At 62.9% G+C, this 18,749-nt stretch overlaps 5 pseudogenes; all 5 read right to left on the reverse strand.

The window, feature by feature from the left end:
• Nucleotides 1–812: 812 nt before the first annotated feature.
• On the reverse strand, nucleotides 813–931 carry LOC142867902 (uncharacterized; annotated as a pseudogene).
• A 3,850-nt stretch (nucleotides 932–4,781) lies between these two features.
• On the reverse strand, nucleotides 4,782–4,900 carry LOC142867903 (uncharacterized; annotated as a pseudogene).
• A 3,850-nt stretch (nucleotides 4,901–8,750) lies between these two features.
• On the reverse strand, nucleotides 8,751–8,869 carry LOC142867904 (uncharacterized; annotated as a pseudogene).
• Nucleotides 8,870–12,372: 3,503 nt separating this feature from the next.
• On the reverse strand, nucleotides 12,373–12,495 carry LOC142867936 (uncharacterized; annotated as a pseudogene).
• Nucleotides 12,496–16,287: 3,792 nt separating this feature from the next.
• LOC142867905 (uncharacterized) lies at nucleotides 16,288–16,406 on the reverse strand (annotated as a pseudogene).
• Between the last annotated feature and the right edge of the window lie 2,343 nt (nucleotides 16,407–18,749).

Raw genomic sequence — 18,749 nt, forward strand, 5'->3', positions numbered from 1 at the left:
GAGACACTTTTTCAAAATAATGAATCCGGCCGGGCGCTGTGGCTCACGCCTGTAATCCTAGCACTTGGGAGGCCGAGGCGGGCGGATTGCTCAAGGTCAGGAGTTCAAAACCAGCCTGAGCAAGAGCGAGACCCCGTCTCTACTATAAATAGTAAGAAATTAATTGGCCAACTGATATATATATAAAAAATTAGCGGGGCATGGTGGCGCATGCCTGCAGTCCCAGCTACCCGGGAGGCTGAGGCAGAAGGATCACTCGAGCCCAGGAGTTTGAAGTTGCTGTGAGCTAGGCTGACGCCACGGCACTCACTCTAGCCTGGGCAACAAACCGAGACTCTGTCTCAAAAAAAAAAAAAAAAAAAAAAATGAATCCGAAGAGAAAAGTAAAAGGAGGCCTGTGGAGCAGGTCTGGGTGTGACTCCGGATCCCCGAACATCAGGTGCCACCACCAAAGATTCCTACGTGTAGCTCATAGAACCCCAAAAGCAACGGGAGGAGTTCTGGTCACATACTCCCTCAAAATGACATCCTGGCCTTCTTCTGGAACTCCCTCCCCTCTCAGACTCTCAAGGTTTCCTCCAGCGTGTCGGCTCCCACAGAGCAGACCTTAGGTCTGAGACCTGACTGTCCAGAAGCCACGCATGCTGCCGCGTGGCGGCGGTGTCACGGCTCGGGACAAGAGGAGGCCCCACGGTGCGGGCTGGGGCGCCAGGCACCGCGGCGGGCGCTGAGGGTGGGGGTCACCCCCACCCTGGGCCGCCCCCGCACTCCCAGAAACGCTACAGAACCAGAGGCAAAAAAAAAAAAGAAGAAGCCTACGGCACCCGGTATTCCCGGGCGGTCTCCCATCCAAGTTCTAACCAGGCCCGACCCTGCTTAGCTTCCGAGACCAGACGGGATCGGGCGCGTTCGGGGTGGTGTGGCCGTGGACGGCGGAGGGCGCCCCTGCCCCGCTCAAGAAGCCGAGCCTCTCTGCGCTTCCCCGCCGCCTCCTCCCGCCCCAGGCCCCGCGCCGGGCCGGGCCTGTTGAGTTCGCCGGCCGGGTCCCGCGGGCTCCGAGGGACGGGGGTGACAGGCGGGGCGGGCAGGGAGCGGCGGGCCGGGGTTGGGGGCTGTCTCTGTATACACACACACTCACACTCACACTCACTCACTCACACTCACACTCACACAAGATGCGCCTCCACGGCTGGACCCGCCAAGGTGGAGACCTTCAAGCCCCCCTCCTCTCCTTGCCTGGCCTCCTTCACCTCCCCGCCCCCCACCCCCAGCGCGCCGGGGCCGCTGACTGCGCATGGGCGGGAGGGGCGGGGGGCTCGCCCTTTGACCCCAGCCAGGGGCGGCCCTCCCCCACAACCCCTTTCAGCTGCGCCCCCACCCTGTGGCCCGGCGGCCGCCTATTCCCCGGGGCCAGGGCTGGGGCACAGCGCACGGGGGAGGGGAGCCAGTGTATGGGGCGTCTCTCTCTCTCTCGGGATGTGTCCCATGGGTGGGGTGGGGTGGCGTGGTTTGTGGGGCGCTGAAGAAATCAGTCCCCTCCATCTCCTCCCTCTGGAAAACACCCAAGCCCTTGGAGAACTGCCCGCACCGCTACCGTGGGGGCCGGGACCCTCCTCTGTGTCCTCCTGTGGCCCAGTCCAAGGGGCCTGGGCCTGGCCGGGGCTGCATTGGACCCCAACCACCCTGGCGTGTGGACTCGCTAAAAATCGGCGATTAGATATTGGATTCCAGCGTCATTGAGGTCATTTCACTAATGAGTGCACCGCAAAGAGTTTCCTAATCCATCTGTGAGGGTGGCAACCGAAAGAGAATTTTAGAGCTGACAGAATAGGCGAGGAAAGGCATAGGAGATTTCCACACCCAGTAAGGAAGCCTTTCCCGAAATGGAAGAAAGAAAGGAGCAAACAGAGACACCGGTAGCCCGCCCGGATGAGAGTCTGCCCCCGAGAGAAAGTACCCTGACCAGGTTCACCCGTGGGTGGGTCGCGAGCTAGCGGCATTCAGAAGAGCGAGGCCCGCAGTCTGTGCAGAAGACACCTGCACTCGGGTGTGTGTGGCGGCACAATTCACAAGCAGCTCCAGATGTTAAACCAAGGAGAAGCCAGGGAGTTCCCAACGCCCCAGGTGTCCTCAGCCCACGACTGGCTGCTGTGGGAATGCGAAGCCCGGCTCCTTGTCTCAGAGCGGGGCAACCAGGAGGTGTGATGTCCACCCCGGGGTTCCCAGGAGGATCAGGCTGAAGCTGGGACTTGGCCTCAAAGTGTCCCCTCGCATGGCCACCCCCTTCCCCTTCCTGCTCCTCTACTCCTGGTGCCCCTCCATCCAGGGGCCAGACCTTAAAGAGTCACCCGCAAGAGAATCCTGGTCCCAAAGGAGCCTTCTGGGGGACCCCTGCTGAGAGAGGTTGTGGGCATGGCCCGCTGGGGCTCTGCCCGACCCAGGGCTGAGAGATGCAACCTCCCAGCTCTGGGTCCCTGCAGGAAGTGTTGGCAAGCACAGGGCCAGTCCTCCAAAGGCCCAGGTGCAGGGAGCCCAGGCCAAGCAGCCTGTGGAAGAAGCCACATGCTGTGCCACCCCGGGGAACACGACTGCAGGCCACGGCCCTTCCCACCTCCTCCTCCTCCACCTCCTCCTCCTCCTCCTCCTCCTCCTCCTCCTCCTCCTCCCACCCCGCCCCCGCCCCCGCCCCCACATGGCACAGGGCCCAGAGACACCTCAGACACTTGCTACCCAAAGTGCAAAGGGCATCAGTTGCTCCTCCAAACCCCCCCCCCAGCCCAGCAGACCGCGTTGTCCAGCCAGCCCCCGGGCCTCCCTGGGGTGCCCAGCACAAAAGTGCAGACACCCACCGGACCCTCAATCTCAGTTTTCGGATGTTTTTGCCACTCTAAGGATCCGCAGGCCAGCTGGGCCTTCTGGCAGGACAGAGAGCCCCGGAATCCGACGTGGAGAGCTGGGTATACATCCCCATGAGGAGGCGGTCCCCACCTCCGCGGCTATCCCCTTGCGGGGAGCGGCAGCCGCGGGGCCTCAGAGAAGACACCAGGCTGGGCCCCCACGGCACAGCGGGAGCACGTCCCCCGCAGGCCACTTAGCGACGGCGGCCAGCCGGCGGACGGTTGGGTTGCGCGAGACGCTGCGGCCGCCCTGCTACCGGGTTCCTGGGAGGGCGTCCTGGAACCAGCGTCCACACCAAGCCCTTGGAAGGCCCAGGCGACGGAGGAGCCCCGTCAGGCAGGGGCCGAGGACGGTGACGGCCCGGGCGGGGAGGAGCGTGTCAGGCAGGGGCAGAGGACGGTGACAGGTGATAGGCCGGGCGGGAAGGAGTCAGTCAGGCAGGGGCCGTGGAGGAGACGGGCTGGGTAAGGGTTAGGGTTAGTGTCAGGGCACAAGTCACAATCGCAAAGACCTGGAAGCCACCCGAGTGCCCATCGACCCACGAGTGGGTAAATAAAATGTGGCGCGTGGACACCACGGAGTGCTATTCGGCTATGAGGAGCAGCGGTGAGGGGGCACCTCTCGTGGTTCTCCTGGCCAGAGCTGGAACCCGTTCCAGTAAGCCAAGTATCCCAAGAATGGACACACGAGCACCACGTGCTCGCGCTCACCAGCAAATGGGTACGAACCGATGGACACCTAAGTGGACACAGAGGAATCACCTTCTTCGGGTGGGTGTCGGGCGGGTGGGGGGAGGGGATGGGCATACACATCCATTAGGAATGGGGTGGGTACGCACCGACTGGGGGATGGGCGCACTTGAAGCTCTGACCCGAGGGGGGAGGCTGGGAGAGGGCAACGCACCCGACCTTAACATTGGTGCCCCCACAATATGCTGGAACAACATGAGAGGTAAATGAATAAGAACACGGGGGGGGGAGGGGGGCACGGGCAACACATGTCACCTTAATACTTGGACTCCCATCATCTGCTTGAAAAGAGAGAGAAAAGAAAATGCAATAATAGAGATAAGAGACACTTTTTCAAAATAATGAATCCGGCCGGGCGCTGTGGCTCACGCCTGTAATCCTAGCACTTGGGAGGCCGAGGCGGGCGGATTGCTCAAGGTCAGGAGTTCAAAACCAGCCTGAGCAAGAGCGAGACCCCGTCTCTACTATAAATAGTAAGAAATTAATTGGCCAACTGATATATATATAAAAAATTAGCGGGGCATGGTGGCGCATGCCTGCAGTCCCAGCTACCCGGGAGGCTGAGGCAGAAGGATCACTCGAGCCCAGGAGTTTGAAGTTGCTGTGAGCTAGGCTGACGCCACGGCACTCACTCTAGCCTGGGCAACAAACCGAGACTCTGTCTCAAAAAAAAAAAAAAAAAAAAAAATGAATCCGAAGAGAAAAGTAAAAGGAGGCCTGTGGAGCAGGTCTGGGTGTGACTCCGGATCCCCGAACATCAGGTGCCACCACCAAAGATTCCTACGTGTAGCTCATAGAACCCCAAAAGCAACGGGAGGAGTTCTGGTCACATACTCCCTCAAAATGACATCCTGGCCTTCTTCTGGAACTCCCTCCCCTCTCAGACTCTCAAGGTTTCCTCCAGCGTGTCGGCTCCCACAGAGCAGACCTTAGGTCTGAGACCTGACTGTCCAGAAGCCACGCATGCTGCCGCGTGGCGGCGGTGTCACGGCTCGGGACAAGAGGAGGCCCCACGGTGCGGGCTGGGGCGCCAGGCACCGCGGCGGGCGCTGAGGGTGGGGGTCACCCCCACCCTGGGCCGCCCCCGCACTCCCAGAAACGCTACAGAACCAGAGGCAAAAAAAAAAAAGAAGAAGCCTACGGCACCCGGTATTCCCGGGCGGTCTCCCATCCAAGTTCTAACCAGGCCCGACCCTGCTTAGCTTCCGAGACCAGACGGGATCGGGCGCGTTCGGGGTGGTGTGGCCGTGGACGGCGGAGGGCGCCCCTGCCCCGCTCAAGAAGCCGAGCCTCTCTGCGCTTCCCCGCCGCCTCCTCCCGCCCCAGGCCCCGCGCCGGGCCGGGCCTGTTGAGTTCGCCGGCCGGGTCCCGCGGGCTCCGAGGGACGGGGGTGACAGGCGGGGCGGGCAGGGAGCGGCGGGCCGGGGTTGGGGGCTGTCTCTGTATACACACACACTCACACTCACACTCACTCACTCACACTCACACTCACACAAGATGCGCCTCCACGGCTGGACCCGCCAAGGTGGAGACCTTCAAGCCCCCCTCCTCTCCTTGCCTGGCCTCCTTCACCTCCCCGCCCCCCACCCCCAGCGCGCCGGGGCCGCTGACTGCGCATGGGCGGGAGGGGCGGGGGGCTCGCCCTTTGACCCCAGCCAGGGGCGGCCCTCCCCCACAACCCCTTTCAGCTGCGCCCCCACCCTGTGGCCCGGCGGCCGCCTATTCCCCGGGGCCAGGGCTGGGGCACAGCGCACGGGGGAGGGGAGCCAGTGTATGGGGCGTCTCTCTCTCTCTCGGGATGTGTCCCATGGGTGGGGTGGGGTGGCGTGGTTTGTGGGGCGCTGAAGAAATCAGTCCCCTCCATCTCCTCCCTCTGGAAAACACCCAAGCCCTTGGAGAACTGCCCGCACCGCTACCGTGGGGGCCGGGACCCTCCTCTGTGTCCTCCTGTGGCCCAGTCCAAGGGGCCTGGGCCTGGCCGGGGCTGCATTGGACCCCAACCACCCTGGCGTGTGGACTCGCTAAAAATCGGCGATTAGATATTGGATTCCAGCGTCATTGAGGTCATTTCACTAATGAGTGCACCGCAAAGAGTTTCCTAATCCATCTGTGAGGGTGGCAACCGAAAGAGAATTTTAGAGCTGACAGAATAGGCGAGGAAAGGCATAGGAGATTTCCACACCCAGTAAGGAAGCCTTTCCCGAAATGGAAGAAAGAAAGGAGCAAACAGAGACACCGGTAGCCCGCCCGGATGAGAGTCTGCCCCCGAGAGAAAGTACCCTGACCAGGTTCACCCGTGGGTGGGTCGCGAGCTAGCGGCATTCAGAAGAGCGAGGCCCGCAGTCTGTGCAGAAGACACCTGCACTCGGGTGTGTGTGGCGGCACAATTCACAAGCAGCTCCAGATGTTAAACCAAGGAGAAGCCAGGGAGTTCCCAACGCCCCAGGTGTCCTCAGCCCACGACTGGCTGCTGTGGGAATGCGAAGCCCGGCTCCTTGTCTCAGAGCGGGGCAACCAGGAGGTGTGATGTCCACCCCGGGGTTCCCAGGAGGATCAGGCTGAAGCTGGGACTTGGCCTCAAAGTGTCCCCTCGCATGGCCACCCCCTTCCCCTTCCTGCTCCTCTACTCCTGGTGCCCCTCCATCCAGGGGCCAGACCTTAAAGAGTCACCCGCAAGAGAATCCTGGTCCCAAAGGAGCCTTCTGGGGGACCCCTGCTGAGAGAGGTTGTGGGCATGGCCCGCTGGGGCTCTGCCCGACCCAGGGCTGAGAGATGCAACCTCCCAGCTCTGGGTCCCTGCAGGAAGTGTTGGCAAGCACAGGGCCAGTCCTCCAAAGGCCCAGGTGCAGGGAGCCCAGGCCAAGCAGCCTGTGGAAGAAGCCACATGCTGTGCCACCCCGGGGAACACGACTGCAGGCCACGGCCCTTCCCACCTCCTCCTCCTCCACCTCCTCCTCCTCCTCCTCCTCCTCCTCCTCCTCCTCCTCCCACCCCGCCCCCGCCCCCGCCCCCACATGGCACAGGGCCCAGAGACACCTCAGACACTTGCTACCCAAAGTGCAAAGGGCATCAGTTGCTCCTCCAAACCCCCCCCCCAGCCCAGCAGACCGCGTTGTCCAGCCAGCCCCCGGGCCTCCCTGGGGTGCCCAGCACAAAAGTGCAGACACCCACCGGACCCTCAATCTCAGTTTTCGGATGTTTTTGCCACTCTAAGGATCCGCAGGCCAGCTGGGCCTTCTGGCAGGACAGAGAGCCCCGGAATCCGACGTGGAGAGCTGGGTATACATCCCCATGAGGAGGCGGTCCCCACCTCCGCGGCTATCCCCTTGCGGGGAGCGGCAGCCGCGGGGCCTCAGAGAAGACACCAGGCTGGGCCCCCACGGCACAGCGGGAGCACGTCCCCCGCAGGCCACTTAGCGACGGCGGCCAGCCGGCGGACGGTTGGGTTGCGCGAGACGCTGCGGCCGCCCTGCTACCGGGTTCCTGGGAGGGCGTCCTGGAACCAGCGTCCACACCAAGCCCTTGGAAGGCCCAGGCGACGGAGGAGCCCCGTCAGGCAGGGGCCGAGGACGGTGACGGCCCGGGCGGGGAGGAGCGTGTCAGGCAGGGGCAGAGGACGGTGACAGGTGATAGGCCGGGCGGGAAGGAGTCAGTCAGGCAGGGGCCGTGGAGGAGACGGGCTGGGTAAGGGTTAGGGTTAGTGTCAGGGCACAAGTCACAATCGCAAAGACCTGGAAGCCACCCGAGTGCCCATCGACCCACGAGTGGGTAAATAAAATGTGGCGCGTGGACACCACGGAGTGCTATTCGGCTATGAGGAGCAGCGGTGAGGGGGCACCTCTCGTGGTTCTCCTGGCCAGAGCTGGAACCCGTTCCAGTAAGCCAAGTATCCCAAGAATGGACACACGAGCACCACGTGCTCGCGCTCACCAGCAAATGGGTACGAACCGATGGACACCTAAGTGGACACAGAGGAATCACCTTCTTCGGGTGGGTGTCGGGCGGGTGGGGGGAGGGGATGGGCATACACATCCATTAGGAATGGGGTGGGTACGCACCGACTGGGGGATGGGCGCACTTGAAGCTCTGACCCGAGGGGGGAGGCTGGGAGAGGGCAACGCACCCGACCTTAACATTGGTGCCCCCACAATATGCTGGAACAACATGAGAGGTAAATGAATAAGAACACGGGGGGGGGGAGGGGGGCACGGGCAACACATGTCACCTTAATACTTGGACTCCCATCATCTGCTTGAAAAGAGAGAGAAAAGAAAATGCAATAATAGAGATAAGAGACACTTTTTCAAAATAATGAATCCGGCCGGGCGCTGTGGCTCACGCCTGTAATCCTAGCACTTGGGAGGCCGAGGCGGGCGGATTGCTCAAGGTCAGGAGTTCAAAACCAGCCTGAGCAAGAGCGAGACCCCGTCTCTACTATAAATAGTAAGAAATTAATTGGCCAACTGATATATATATAAAAAATTAGCGGGGCATGGTGGCGCATGCCTGCAGTCCCAGCTACCCGGGAGGCTGAGGCAGAAGGATCACTCGAGCCCAGGAGTTTGAAGTTGCTGTGAGCTAGGCTGACGCCACGGCACTCACTCTAGCCTGGGCAACAAACCGAGACTCTGTCTCAAAAAAAAAAAAAAAAAAAAAATGAATCCGAAGAGAAAAGTAAAAGGAGGCCTGTGGAGCAGGTCTGGGTGTGACTCCGGATCCCCGAACATCAGGTGCCACCACCAAAGATTCCTACGTGTAGCTCATAGAACCCCAAAAGCAACGGGAGGAGTTCTGGTCACATACTCCCTCAAAATGACATCCTGGCCTTCTTCTGGAACTCCCTCCCCTCTCAGACTCTCAAGGTTTCCTCCAGCGTGTCGGCTCCCACAGAGCAGACCTTAGGTCTGAGACCTGACTGTCCAGAAGCCACGCATGCTGCCGCGTGGCGGCGGTGTCACGGCTCGGGACAAGAGGAGGCCCCACGGTGCGGGCTGGGGCGCCAGGCACCGCGGCGGGCGCTGAGGGTGGGGGTCACCCCCACCCCGGGCCGCCCCCGCACTCCCAGAAACGCTACAGAACCAGAGGCAAAAAAAAAAAAGAAGAAGCCTACGGCACCCGGTATTCCCGGGCGGTCTCCCATCCAAGTTCTAACCAGGCCCGACCCTGCTTAGCTTCCGAGACCAGACGGGATCGGGCGCGTTCGGGGTGGTGTGGCCGTGGACGGCGGAGGGCGCCCCTGCCCCGCTCAAGAAGCCGAGCCTCTCTGCGCTTCCCCGCCGCCTCCTCCCGCCCCAGGCCCCGCGCCGGGCCGGGCCTGTTGAGTTCGCCGGCCGGGTCCCGCGGGCTCCGAGGGACGGGGGTGACAGGCGGGGCGGGCAGGGAGCGGCGGGCCGGGGTTGGGGGCTGTCTCTGTATACACACACACTCACACTCACACTCACTCACTCACTCACACTCACACAAGATGCGCCTCCACGGCTGGACCCGCCAAGGTGGAGCCCTCCCAGCCCCCCTCGTCTCCTCGCCTGGCCTCCTTCACCTACCCGCTGCCCACCCCCAGCGCGTCGCCGCCGCTGACTGCGCACGCGCGCACCGGCACCGGGCGCTCGCCCTTTGACCCCAGCCAGGGGCCGCCCTCCCCCACAACCCCTTTCAGCTGTGCCCCCCGCCCTGTGGGCGGGCTGCCGCCTATTCCCCCGGGCCAGGGCTGGGGCACAGCGCAAGGGGGAGGGGAGCGAGTGTATGGGGCATCTCTCTCTGGGGATGTGTCCCATGGGTGGGGTGGGGTGGGGTGGGGTGGCGTGGTTTGTGGGGCGCTGAAGAAATCAGTCCCCTCCATCTCCTACCTCTGGAAAACGCCCAAGCCCTTGGAGAACTGCCGGCACCGCTACCGTGGGGGCCGGGACCCTCCTCTGTGTCCTCCTGTGGCCCGGTCCAAGGGGCCTGGGCCTGGCCGGGGCTGCATTGGACCCCGACCACCCTGGCGTGTGGACTCGCTAAAAATCGGCGATTAGATATTGGATTCCAGCTTCCTTGAGGTCATTTCACTAATGAGTGCACCGGAAAGAGTTTCCTAATCCATCTGTGAGGGTGGCAACTGAAAGAGAATTTGAAAGCTGACAGAATAGGCGAGGGAAGGCATAGGAGATTTCCACACCCAGCAAGGAAGACTTTCCCGAAATGGAAGAAAGAAAGGAGCAAACAGAGACACCGGTAGCCCGCCCGGAAAAGAGTCTGCCCCTGAGAGAAAGTACCCTGACCAGGTTCACCCGTGGGTGGGTGGCCAGCTAGCGGCATTCAGAAGAGCGAGGCCCGCAGTCTGTGCGGAAGACACCTGCACTCGGGTGTGTGTGGCGGCACGATTCACAAGCAGCTCCAGATGTTAAACCAAGGAGAAGCCAGGGAGTTCCCAACGCCCCAGGTGTCCTCAGCCCACGACTGGCTGCTGTGGGAATGCGAAGCCCGGCTCCTTGTCTCAGAGCGGCACAACCAGGAGGTGTGACGTACACCCCGGGGTTCCCAGGAGGATCAGGCTGAAGCTGGGACTTGGCCTCAAAGTGTCCCCTCGCATGGCCACCCCCTTCCCCTTCCTGCTCCTCTACTCCTGGTGCCCCTCCATCCAGGGGCCAGACCTTAAAGAGTCACCGCAAGAGAATCCTGGTCCCCAAGGAGCCTTCTGGGGGACCGGTGCTGAGAGAGGTTGTGGGCATGGCCCGCTGGGGCTCTACCCGACCCAGGGCTGAGAGATGCAACCTCCCAGCTCTGGGTCCCTGCAGGAAGCGTTGGCAAGCACAGGGCCGGTCCTCCAAAGGCCCAGGTGCAGGGAGCCCAGGCCAAGCAGCCTGTGGAAGAAGCCACTTGCCCTGCCACCCCGGGAACACGACTGCAGGCCCCGGCCCTTCCCACCTCCTCCTCCTCCTCCTCTTCCCCCCCCGCCCCCCCCCCCGACATGGCACAGGGCTCAGAGACACCTCAGACTCTTGCTACCCAAAGTGCAAAGGGCATCAGTTGCTCCTCTAACCCCCCCCCCCCCCCCCGCCCAGCAGACCGCGTTGTCCAGCCAGCCCCCGGGCCTCCCTGGGGTGCCCAGCACAAAAGCGCAGACACCCACCGGACCCTCAATCTCAGCTTTCGGATGTTTTTGCCACTCTAAGGACCCGCAGGCCAGCTGGGCCTTCGGGCAGGACAGAGAGCCCCGGAATCCGACGTGGAGAGCTGCGTGTACGTCCCCATCAGGAGGCGGTCCCCACCTCCGCGACTCTCCCCTTGCGGGGAGCGGCAGCCGCAGGGCCTCAGGGAAGACACCAGGCTGGGTCCCCGCGGCACAGCGGGGGCCCCGCACGCGACTTAGGGACGGCTGCTGGAGACTGCTGCGGCCACCCTGCTGCCGGGTTTCTGGAGGGCTTCCTGGAAGCAGCGTCCACACCAAGCCCTTGGAAGGCCCAGGCGACGGAGGAGCCGGTCAGGCAGGGGCCGAGGACGGTGAGAGGCCGGACGGGCGGGAAGGAGCATGTCAGGCAGGGGCAGAGGACGGTGACAGGCCGGGCGGGAAGGAGCCGGTCAGGCGGGGGCCCGGGACAGTGACGGGCCTGGGCCTGGCCGGGGAGGAGTGCGTCAGGCAGGGGCAGAGGACACGGGCTGGGTAAGGGTTAGGGTGACAGTTAGGGCACAATTCACACAATCGCAAAGATGTGGAAGCGACCCGAGTGCCCATCCATCCAGGAGTGCATTAATAAAATGTGGCGCGTGGACACCACGGAGTGCCATTGGGCTGTGAGGAGCAGCGGTGAGAGGGCGCCTCTCGTGTTCTCCTGGCCAGAGCTGGAACCCGTTCCAGTAAGCCAAGTATCCCAAGAATGGACACACGAGCGCCCCGTGAGCGCGCTCACCAGCAAATGGGTACGAACGGATGGACACCTAAGTGGACAGAGAGGAATCACCTTCATCATCGGGTGGGTGTCGGGCGGGTGGGGGGAGGGGAGGGGCATACACCTCCATTAGGAATGGGGTGGGTGCGCACCGACTGGGGGATGGGCGCACTTGAAGCTCTGACCCGAGGGGGGAGGCTGGGAGAGGGCAACGTACCCGACCTTAACATTGGTGCCCCCACAATACGCTGGAACAACATGAGAGGTAAATGAATAAGAACACAGGGGGGAGGGGGCACGGGCAACACATGTCACCTGAATACTTGTACTCCCATCATCTGCTTGAAAAGAGAGAGAAAAGAAAATGCAATGAGAGAGGTAAGAGACACTTTTTAAAAATAACGACTCCAAAGAGAAAAGTAAAAGGAGGCCTGTGGAGCAGGTCTGGGTGTGACTCCGGATCCCCCAACATCAGCTGCCACCACCAAAGATTCCTACGTGGAGCCCATAGAACCCCAAAAGCAACGGGACGAGTTCTGGTCCCATACTCCCTCAAAATGACATCCTGGCCTCCTTCTGGAACTCCCTCCCCTCTCAGACTCTCAAGGTTTCCTCCAGCGTGTCGGTTCCCACAGAGCAGACCTTTGGTCTGAGACCTGACAGTCCAGATGCCACGCATGCTGCCGCGTGGCGGCGGTGTCGCGGCTTGGGACAAGAGGAGGCCCCACGGTGCGGGCTGGGGCGCCAGGCACCCCACGGCGGGCGCTGAGGGTGGGGGTGACCCCCACCCCGGGCCGCCGCCACGCTCCCAGAAAGGGGACAGAACAAGAGGCAAAAAAAAAAAAAAAAGAAGAAGAAGCCTACGGCACCCGGTATTCCCTGGCGGTCTTCTCCCATCCAAGTACTAACCAGGCCCGACCCTGCTTAGCTTCCGAGACCAGAGGAGACCGGGGGGCGTTCAGGGTGGTGTGGCCCTAGACGGCGGAGGGCGCCCCTGCCCCGCTCAAGATCCCAGCGTCTCTGCGCTTCCCCGCCGCCTCCTCCCGCCCCAGGCCCTCGCCCGGCCGGGCCTGTTGAGTTCGCCGGCCGGGTCCGGCGGGCTCCGAGGGACGGGGGTGACGGGCCGGGCCGGGCGGCCGGGGCGGGCCGGGGCGGGGGGCTGTCTCTCTCTCCACACACACACACTCACACTCACTCACACTCACACAAGATGCGCCTCCACGGCTGGACCCGCCAAGGTGGAGCCCTCCCAGCCCCCCTCGTCTCCTCGCCTGGCCTCCTTCACCTACCCGCTGCCCACCCCCAGTGCGTCGCCGCCGCTGACTGCGCACGCGCGCACCGGGCGCTCGCCCTTTGACCCCAGCCAGGGGCCGCCCTCCCCCACAACCCCTTTCAGCTGTGCCCCCCGCCCTGTGGGCGGGCTGCCGCCTATTCCCCCGGGCCAGGGCTGGGGCACAGCGCAAGGGGGAGGGGAGCGAGTGTATGGGGCATCTCTCTCTGGGGATGTGTCCCATGGGTGGGGTGGGGTGGGGTGGGGTGGCGTGGTTTGTGGGGCGCTGAAGAAATCAGTCCCCTCCATCTCCTACCTCTGGAAAACGCCCAAGCCCTTGGAGAACTGCCGGCACCGCTACCGTGGGGGCCGGGACCCTCCTCTGTGTCCTCCTGTGGCCCGGTCCAAGGGGCCTGGGCCTGGCCGGGGCTGCATTGGACCCCGACCACCCTGGCGTGTGGACTCGCTAAAAATCGGCGATTAGATATTGGATTCCAGCTTCCTTGAGGTCATTTCACTAATGAGTGCACCGGAAAGAGTTTCCTAATCCATCTGTGAGGGTGGCAACTGAAAGAGAATTTGAAAGCTGACAGAATAGGCGAGGGAAGGCATAGGAGATTTCCACACCCAGCAAGGAAGACTTTCCCGAAATGGAAGAAAGAAAGGAGCAAACAGAGACACCGGTAGCCCGCCCGGAAAAGAGTCTGCCCCTGAGAGAAAGTACCCTGACCAGGTTCACCCGTGGGTGGGTGGCCAGCTAGCGGCATTCAGAAGAGCGAGGCCCGCAGTCTGTGCGGAAGACACCTGCACTCGGGTGTGTGTGGCGGCACGATTCACAAGCAGCTCCAGATGTTAAACCAAGGAGAAGCCAGGGAGTTCCCAACGCCCCAGGTGTCCTCAGCCCACGACTGGCTGCTGTGGGAATGCGAAGCCCGGCTCCTTGTCTCAGAGCGGGACAACCAGGAGGTGTGACGTACACCCCGGGGTTCCCAGGAGGATCAGGCTGAAGCTGGGACTTGGCCTCAAAGTGTCCCCTCGCATGGCCACCCCCTTCCCCTTCCTGCTCCTCTACTCCTGGTGCCCCTCCATCCAGGGGCCAGACCTTAAAGAGTCACCGCAAGAGAATCCTGGTCCCCAAGGAGCCTTCTGGGGGACCGGTACTGAGAGAGGTTGTGGGCATGGCCCGCTGGGGCTCTGCCCGACCCAGGGCTGAGAGATGCAACCTCCCAGCTCTGGGTCCCTGCAGGAAGCGTTGGCAAGCACAGGGCCGGTCCTCCAAAGGCCCAGGTGCAGGGAGCCCAGGCCAAGCAGCCTGTGGAAGAAGCCACTTGCCCTGCCACCCCGGGAACACGACTGCAGGCCCCGGCCCTTCCCACCTCCTCCTCCTCCTCCTCTTCCCCCCCCGCCCCCCCCCGACATGGCACAGGGCTCAGAGACACCTCAGACTCTTGCTACCCAAAGTGCAAAGGGCATCAGTTGCTCCTCTAACCCCCCCCCCGCCCAGCAGACCGCGTTGTCCAGCCAGCCCCCGGGCCTCCCTGGGGTGCCCAGCACAAAAGCGCAGACACCCACCGGACCCTCAATCTCAGTTTTCGGATGTTTTTGCCACTCTAAGGATCCGCAGGCCAGCTGGGCCTTCTGGCAGGACAGAGAGCCCCGGAATCCGACGTGGAGAGCTGGGTATACGTCCCCATGAGGATGCGGTCCCCACCTCCGCGGCTATCCCCTTGCGGGGAGCGGCAGCCGCGGGGCCTCAGAGAAGACACCAGGCTGGGCCCCCACGGCACAGCGGGAGCACGTCCCCCGCAGGCCACTTAGCGACGGCGGCCAGCCGGCGGACGGTTGGGTTGCGCGAGACGCTGCGGCCGCCCTGCTACCGGGTTCCTGGGAGGGCGTCCTGGAACCAGCGTCCACACCAAGCCCTTGGAAGGCCCAGGCGACGGAGGAGCCCCATCAGGCAGGGGCCGAGGACGGTGACGGCCCGGGCGGGGAGGAGCGTGTCAGGCAGGGGCAGAGGACGGTGACAGGTGATAGGCCGGGCGGGAAGGAGTCAGTCAGGCAGGGGCCGTGGAGGAGACGGGCTGGGTAAGGGTTAGGGTTAGTGTCAGGTCACAAGTCACAATCGCAAAGACCTGGAAGCCACCCGAGTGCCCATCGACCCACGAGTGGGTAAATAAAATGTGGCGCGTGGACACCACGGAGTGCTATTCGGCTATGAGGAGCAGCGGTGAGGGGGCACCTCTCGTGGTTCTCCTGGCCAGAGCTGGAACCCGTTCCAGTAAGCCAAGTATCCCAAGAATGGACACACGAGCACCACGTGCTCGCGCTCACCAGCAAATGGGTACGAACCGATGGACACCTAAGTGGACACAGAGGAATCACCTTCTTCGGGTGGGTGTCGGGCGGGTGGGGGGAGGGGATGGGCATACACATCCATTAGGAATGGGGTGGGTACGCACCGACTGGGGGATGGGCGCACTTGAAGCTCTGACCCGAGGGGGGAGGCTGGGAGAGGGCAACGCACCCGACCTTAACATTGGTGCCCCCACAATATGCTGGAACAACATGAGAGGTAAATGAATAAGAACACGGGGGGGGGGAGGGGGGCACGGGCAACACATGTCACCTTAATACTTGGACTCCCATCATCTGCTTGAAAAGAGAGAGAAAAGAAAATGCAATAATAGAGATAAGAGACACTTTTTCAAAATAATGAATCCGGCCGGGCGCTGTGGCTCACGCCTGTAATCCTAGCACTTGGGAGGCCGAGGCGGGCGGATTGCTCAAGGTCAGGAGTTCAAAACCAGCCTGAGCAAGAGCGAGACCCCGTCTCTACTATAAATAGTAAGAAATTAATTGGCCAACTGATATATATATAAAAAATTAGCGGGGCATGGTGGCGCATGCCTGCAGTCCCAGCTACCCGGGAGGCTGAGGCAGAAGGATCACTCGAGCCCAGGAGTTTGAAGTTGCTGTGAGCTAGGCTGACGCCACGGCACTCACTCTAGCCTGGGCAACAAACCGAGACTCTGTCTCAAAAAAAAAAAAAAAAAAAATGAATCCGAAGAGAAAAGTAAAAGGAGGCCTGTGGAGCAGGTCTGGGTGTGACTCCGGATCCCCGAACATCAGGTGCCACCACCAAAGATTCCTACGTGTAGCTCATAGAACCCCAAAAGCAACGGGAGGAGTTCTGGTCACATACTCCCTCAAAATGACATCCTGGCCTTCTTCTGGAACTCCCTCCCCTCTCAGACTCTCAAGGTTTCCTCCAGCGTGTCGGCTCCCACAGAGCAGACCTTAGGTCTGAGACCTGACTGTCCAGAAGCCACGCATGCTGCCGCGTGGCGGCGGTGTCACGGCTCGGGACAAGAGGAGGCCCCACGGTGCGGGCTGGGGCGCCAGGCACCGCGGCGGGCGCTGAGGGTGGGGGTCACCCCCACCCCGGGCCGCCCCCGCACTCCCAGAAACGCTACAGAACCAGAGGCAAAAAAAAAAAAGAAGAAGCCTACGGCACCCGGTATTCCCGGGCGGTCTCCCATCCAAGTTCTAACCAGGCCCGACCCTGCTTAGCTTCCGAGACCAGACGGGATCGGGCGCGTTCGGGGTGGTGTGGCCGTGGACGGCGGAGGGCGCCCCTGCCCCGCTCAAGAAGCCGAGCCTCTCTGCGCTTCCCCGCCGCCTCCTCCCGCCCCAGGCCCCGCGCCGGGCCGGGCCTGTTGAGTTCGCCGGCCGGGTCCCGCGGGCTCCGAGGGACGGGGGTGACAGGCGGGGCGGGCAGGGAGCGGCGGGCCGGGGTTGGGGGCTGTCTCTGTATACACACACACTCACACTCACACTCACTCACTCACACTCACACTCACACAAGATGCGCCTCCACGGCTGGACCCGCCAAGGTGGAGACCTTCAAGCCCCCCTCCTCTCCTTGCCTGGCCTCCTTCACCTCCCCGCCCCCCACCCCCAGCGCGCCGGGGCCGCTGACTGCGCACGGGCGGGAGGGGCGGGGGGCTCGCCCTTTGACCCCAGCCAGGGGCGGCCCTCCCCCACAACCCCTTTCAGCTGCGCCCCCCACCCTGTGGCCCGGCGGCCGCCTATTCCCCGGGGCCAGGGCTGGGGCACAGCGCACGGGGGAGGGGAGCCAGTGTATGGGGCGTCTCTCTCTCTCTCGGGATGTGTCCCATGGGTGGGGTGGGGTGGCGTGGTTTGTGGGGCGCTGAAGAAATCAGTCCCCTCCATCTCCTCCCTCTGGAAAACACCCAAGCCCTTGGAGAACTGCCCGCACCGCTACCGTGGGGGCCGGGACCCTCCTCTGTGTCCTCCTGTGGCCCAGTCCAAGGGGCCTGGGCCTGGCCGGGGCTGCATTGGACCCCAACCACCCTGGCGTGTGGACTCGCTAAAAATCGGCGATTAGATATTGGATTCCAGCGTCATTGAGGTCATTTCACTAATGAGTGCACCGCAAAGAGTTTCCTAATCCATCTGTGAGGGTGGCAACCGAAAGAGAATTTTAGAGCTGACAGAATAGGCGAGGAAAGGCATAGGAGATTTCCACACCCAGTAAGGAAGCCTTTCCCGAAATGGAAGAAAGAAAGGAGCAAACAGAGACACCGGTAGCCCGCCCGGATGAGAGTCTGCCCCCGAGAGAAAGTACCCTGACCAGGTTCACCCGTGGGTGGGTCGCGAGCTAGCGGCATTCAGAAGAGCGAGGCCCGCAGTCTGTGCAGAAGACACCTGCACTCGGGTGTGTGTGGCGGCACAATTCACAAGCAGCTCCAGATGTTAAACCAAGGAGAAGCCAGGGAGTTCCCAACGCCCCAGGTGTCCTCAGCCCACGACTGGCTGCTGTGGGAATGCGAAGCCCGGCTCCTTGTCTCAGAGCGGGGCAACCAGGAGGTGTGATGTCCACCCCGGGGTTCCCAGGAGGATCAGGCTGAAGCTGGGACTTGGCCTCAAAGTGTCCCTTCGCATGGCCACCCCCTTCCCCTTCCTGCTCCTCTACTCCTGGTGCCCCTCCATCCAGGGGCCAGACCTTAAAGAGTCACCCGCAAGAGAATCCTGGTCCCAAAGGAGCCTTCTGGGGGACCCCTGCTGAGAGAGGTTGTGGGCATGGCCCGCTGGGGCTCTGCCCGACCCAGGGCTGAGAGATGCAACCTCCCAGCTCTGGGTCCCTGCAGGAAGTGTTGGCAAGCACAGGGCCAGTCCTCCAAAGGCCCAGGTGCAGGGAGCCCAGGCCAAGCAGCCTGTGGAAGAAGCCACATGCTGTGCCACCCCGGGGAACACGACTGCAGGCCACGGCCCTTCCCACCTCCTCCTCCTCCACCTCCTCCTCCTCCTCCTCCTCCTCCTCCTCCTCCTCCTCCCACCCCGCCCCCGCCCCCGCCCCCACATGGCACAGGGCCCAGAGACACCTCAGACACTTGCTACCCAAAGTGCAAAGGGCATCAGTTGCTCCTCCAAACCCCCCCCCCAGCCCAGCAGACCGCGTTGTCCAGCCAGCCCCCGGGCCTCCCTGGGGTGCCCAGCACAAAAGTGCAGACACCCACCGGACCCTCAATCTCAGTTTTCGGATGTTTTTGCCACTCTAAGGATCCGCAGGCCAGCTGGGCCTTCTGGCAGGACAGAGAGCCCCGGAATCCGACGTGGAGAGCTGGGTATACATCCCCATGAGGAGGCGGTCCCCACCTCCGCGGCTATCCCCTTGCGGGGAGCGGCAGCCGCGGGGCCTCAGAGAAGACACCAGGCTGGGCCCCCACGGCACAGCGGGAGCACGTCCCCCGCAGGCCACTTAGCGACGGCGGCCAGCCGGCGGACGGTTGGGTTGCGCGAGACGCTGCGGCCGCCCTGCTACCGGGTTCCTGGGAGGGCGTCCTGGAACCAGCGTCCACACCAAGCCCTTGGAAGGCCCAGGCGACGGAGGAGCCCCGTCAGGCAGGGGCCGAGGACGGTGACGGCCCGGGCGGGGAGGAG

Source organism: Microcebus murinus, unplaced genomic scaffold (assembly GCF_040939455.1).
Source record: "Microcebus murinus isolate Inina unplaced genomic scaffold, M.murinus_Inina_mat1.0 scaf023_hap2_Mmur4.0, whole genome shotgun sequence".
NCBI classification, from domain to species: Eukaryota; Metazoa; Chordata; class Mammalia; order Primates; family Cheirogaleidae; genus Microcebus; species Microcebus murinus.